The sequence below is a fragment of the Phoxinus phoxinus genome (assembly GCF_949152265.1).
Source record: "Phoxinus phoxinus genome assembly, chromosome: 21".
Lineage (NCBI taxonomy): Eukaryota > Metazoa > Chordata > Actinopteri > Cypriniformes > Leuciscidae > Phoxinus > Phoxinus phoxinus.
Window position 1 is genome coordinate 28,866,563 of NC_136896.1, and position 5,509 is coordinate 28,872,071.

A 5,509-nucleotide genomic window follows, 5' to 3' on the forward strand; every position below is an offset into this window, starting at 1 on the left:
TAAATGCTAATATTCAGAAGGTGCACAATATCATGCACACAAATCTAAAACATCTTCATGATGATAACACGTGACCCTAAAATAATGTACCATTAATCAAACAACAATAAGATAACGTCTTGAGATAAAGTAAAGTAACGTCTAAAGCAATGAGTTGTAGAAAATCAGTTTACGGTTTTTCACTGTATATTATAAGATGAGTGTTGGTTTTTACTTCCTAAGTCTGTACATTTAACAGTATTTTACTGTAAAATTATTTAATGTCCTGTCAGATCTATTCGAAACCAATAGCTTTACTGTTCTATGAGATATACTCCGTCTGATTTTAGACCCTTATGTGGTGTGAGACAGTGAAGAACAGCAGAGCCAGTAGCGGAGGAGGGGCATGAGTGCTTGGCCAGACTTTCCATGCTGTGACAAGGGGAAGAAAAAGAGCAAAAACACAAGCATGCTGCGGTCTGAGAAACGACTCAACTTAATATGGCCATCTGCACTTAGCCAATCAGAGGGCTTTGGCATAAGCTCCGCCTTCCTATATTAGAACACTTTGAGCTTATTTTTCCACCATGTCTTTGTCTTGTTTTTCTGGGCAAGAAAATGTAGAGAAAATGAAGTAGAAGCTGTGTTACTGTGATAATGTGACCTTCACAAAAATGTTATCTGCAACTTATCATGTGTTGAAACACTGTCTTGTTTAAAAAAAGTATTTTTATAGAAAGCATGTTCTCTGAATCCAGCATCCTCTGCACTGACATGTTCTCTCACGTTATCTTGTTCAGTGTCCGTTTAGTCCTGGCACTGCTGTGCGCTCATCTCCGCTCTTTCCAGTTTCCATCCAGACCCATGTGTGTCTTTCCTGGTATTTCCTGACGACACAGATTTCTGCTTCCCATCTGTACGTGCTGCGTTCAGAACGGCTGTAAATCACTGGAGCGCGTCAGCCGAGCGCTTTAACCTGCTGGCTAACTCCGAGGGCTTTCACACTCTTAAACTGTTGTCTCGTGTTTATACCCCTAAATAGTGCAGATGCAGGAGTTTTTTAGTGTGTAGAGCACCTGTCGGTGACATATAAACATAGCCTGAAGATATGGCTTATGAATATACAAAGCTTATGTATCAGTGATGGCCCACAGCAGTTCGAGACTTCGAGAATATATTATAAATGGCGTGTTATTGGCAAATTTAGATTTACATTTATCAGACACTTTTATTCAACGCAACTTATATTGCATTTCAAGGTACACATTTACATTCTTATCAGTTCTTGGTTTCCCAGGGGATCGAACCCATGACCTTGGCGTTGCAAGTGCCAATGCTCTAGTGTTTGAGCTACAGGAAAGCTACAGTAATTAAAATGGTTTAGTTTAAAACTAGAAAGATGGAGTGAGTCATATAAACTTAATTCATTATGTGAAAACAAACATACACCACCATTCAAACGTCTCTTATTCTCACCAAGGCTGCATTTATTTAATAAAAAATACGGTAAAAGCACTAATATTCTGAAAAATTATTAGAAATTAAAATTATATATTAAAATGTAATTTATTCCTGTGATCAAAGCTGAATTTTCAGCATCATTCCTCCAGTCTTCAGTCCTTCAGAAATCATTCTAATATGATGATTTGATGCTCAAGAAACATTTCTCATTATTATGAGACATTATTATCAATGAGCTATGTAATATCTTTAGGGAAGCTGATACTTTTCCCCCCAGGATTCTTTGATGAATAGAAAGTTTTTATTTAAAACCGAAATCTTTGATAACATTTTGTCTTTACTGCCACTTTTGATGAATTTAATGCATCAAAAAAAAATCGTACTAACCTTTATTTTTAAGAGTGTAATAATAAATAATGCAAAAAGTAATTAGAAAAGTCCCTCTCACACACATTTGTTTCCTCAGTCATGTCCTCCGGCTCCTCCTCCCTTCTGAAGGCTGTGTTTCCTCCTCTGGCCAACAGAAGGCGTCTCGCAGGGATGGGAATCGTTCACTCGCGGTGAGCAGATCTGGCAAGTCAAGCCAGACTCAATTTACCACCCGAGGCCCACGTTTATTTTGTGTTTCCAAATGTTCCGGTCTGGGACTGCTTCTGCGTTGATTATTCACAATATATAAAGCACCGCTGTCAATCACAGCATCAGAGGTTAGTAGTATGAGTAAGTGTGCATTGTCACAGAACAGTGCAGTAACAAATCAGAAGTTTAGAAGTTGGAATTAGTGAAATGTTTGCTAGTATAGTATGTTACTGTAATATATGCTGAAATGTGTGGTCCCAATTACTGGCTCATTCAGCAAGCATCTTTATAGACTACTGGCCCACAGGGAACTACAGTAAACCTGCTGGGAAAGACTTTATATGACCTACAGACATAGTTTATTGAAAACCCTGTGTTTGGACCGGTCTTGGATGATATTTTCAACATGAAAATGCATAAAGTGCATTTGTTACTATAACATGAAAGTGACACTGGTAAAAAATAACCGAGCAGAGAATACTTTTTCCCAATTAAATTTATTAAATAAAAGATCCCTGTTTTTTGCTCACACTTCATAAAGACAATAATTAGTATTTAATTCTTATTAATATCTACACTGTAATTTTTGTTTTACAAGAAAATACTTTTTTTTTTTTTACTTCAAAATTGCATGTTAAATTCAGTGCTACTCGCTGTTTCTTTGTAATTGTAAGTAACATTTACTAGTAAATGTACTATCAATTATCTTAAAGTAAATCCTAAACCAGTGGCATAGTAGTTCCATATAAATGTCAAAAGATAAAAGGAAAAAATGAGTCTGTTCCACTTTTTTGAGCAAGTCTGTTGGGTCACTCAGGTAAAGCTGCACGTCTTGATGCGATTCCAAGAGAAACTGGGATGTTTTTCCACTGGCAATGTTCACGCTCAGCCTGAAACCATCTGGAGTTATCACTGAGTTTTCAAACATCTCTGGACGTCAGTGAACTCCTCTCGCGAGAAGCTCGTCTGCAAAAAGCATTTAACCTGGCAGATTTCAAACTTTCTTATATCTAATTTTGGACCGTTCTTTTGTCTTGCTTGTTTGAGAGGAATCCATTTCTCAGTCAAGATTTTGTGTCAATGAAATGTGTTTTCCTTTAGGTCTTTTAGGGTTCAAGGGTTCATGTGTGATTTACACCACCCAGATTTCTCTCGGTCTCTCCAGAGACTCCTCGAGACTCCTCCCCTCCGACTAGTCTTTCTTCTCCTCTTTTTCTTTACTTCCTCCATGAATTTGTTATAGTTTACATACAATTTCTCACAGTAGAACATAGTTTTAATCTCTAAAAGTTCACAGATATTTAAAGAGCATAAGACGCACAAGTCTGAAATGTTATGTTAAAATAATAATAATATAATGTCACAAGATATTATTATCTCTGAATAATCAGATCCAATTTCAAGTCCATACTTCCCTACTATATAGTATGCGAAAACATGGCGGATGTAGTACATCCAAATTTCTTTCATGCTACCCATATTCATACTGTACTTTTTAATGGTCGCGAAGTAAATTAAAATTCAAATGTAGTTGCTCAGACAGTATGCAGTTTCAGACGCACCGCATGTTTAAGCTGTGTTCAGAAATGTTCAGATCAAATGTTTTAACCTGACAGACAAAAGCAGAAGAAATGGTCCGCTCACTCACTGGATTGACTGGATGGCTCCCAGAAATGAAACCTCTGAGAGTCTTTCCCGTCCGTGGGTGTGTGGGACAGACACGTCCCTCTAAACATTTTTAAAGAGCTGCTTTGCCACTTTTTTCCTTGTTTGGTTTAACAGCCTCTCATTTTGGTCGTATATTTTAGGCAGAGTTTACTGAGCCTTAACCAAATGCCCAGTGAGTCCACAATGAGATTTTCTGTGCCCTGTCACTTTCGCTGTGTGTGTGTGTGTGTGTGTGTGTGTGTGTGTGTGTGTGTGTGTGTGTGTGTGTGTGTGTGTGTGTGTGTGTGTTGTGTGTGTGTGTGTGAGTGTGTGAGTGTGTGTGTGCTGACCATGACTGGCCTATAATTTAAACCATCGCAGCTTCATTGTATTATAGTGTGTTCATGCGTTCTCTTGTCTCTCCCATTAAAAATACAGCCAGTTCTCATGTGTTGATGTGGGAGCATGTGATTTGTAAGGCAGTTATAATGACTGTTTAAGCATTCAGATCAAATTCATGTGCCCTTCAAAAGTGTCCCGTTTCCGTTTTAGAGTAAAAAAAAACTATTGAAAAGGTCATGGCAACTTTATATTTTGAAACTGCAACTTTGTTTTACACTTGCAACTTTGTTTTACACTTGCAACTTTGTTTTACACTTGCAACTTTGTTTTACACTTGCAACTTTGTTTCTCATAATTACAACTATTTTGCATTTTAACTGAAATTATTAACACGCTCTTTAAATAACAAAAAATATTGCATTATTGACTTTAGTCCAGGTTTAGTCCAACAAAAACCTGGACTAAAGTCAATAATGCAATATTTTTTGTTATTTAAAGAGCGTGTTAATAATGTGCGCCTATAGGCGGGTCCACAACACGCGTACACTCTGCTTATCACACACACGTGCAGCAGCGCACAAACTAGCCAAATATTAAAAATAAAAGGATTGCAATGTAAAATATTAATATTGTGTACATAAATATGTTGGAATCCGGCTTGTCCTGTAGATGGTCTGCTTGCTTTAACCTCGTGCTCGAGCAGATCCGTTTGCGCTCTGCGTTCAGTCTTTCCGCTTGCAAATTCTGTCATGTAAATAGCGACTCCGTCGTGACGCAACTGGCTTTAAAAGGGAATGGGAGATGAGACTGTGATTGGTTTATTTCACGTTATGCCCAAAACACACCCATTACTCATTAAGAGAATAGGGACGACCCTTTTAGACCATGCACTGGGAGCGCAGACCATTTTTCCCGTCGTTAAACTAACAAAAGTGGATTCGGACACTCCCTAACTGCACTTGCGCCGTGTGCTTTAAACCGTACGCTTAGATCGTTAAAATAGGGCGCTCAGTCTCTCTAAACCCCTCCTTTCTGAAAGACTCTGCTCTGATTGGTCAGATGGCCCAGTCTGTTGTGATTGGTCGGCCACTTACAGCGAGTGACAGAATCCAAACCCCCATTATACCATATCTGAATATCAGCTCCGGAGGCTTCGTCAGCGCTTGATACACAGTGATACAAACTATAATGATGCCGTCAGTTTTTAAATTCGGTGATCATCCTTTAGAAGTGCATGCAAAGTGGATTTGCTTTTGTAACGGAGAAAAATTAGTCGTCTTAAAGGGACAGTGTGTAGGAATTACTCACATCTAGCGGTGAAATTGTATTTTGCACCTTCGTCGAGTTTAACTATACGTTACATGTTCTACTGTTATGCTGCCTATATAATGAATTACACAACCAAGGAATGAAAAAAAAGCTTGTAATTTAGAGCGTAACATTGACTTACCCGTCGAGAAGAAAGCAGGAAACTTCAGCGTCCCTTTCAAAGTCTTTCTCC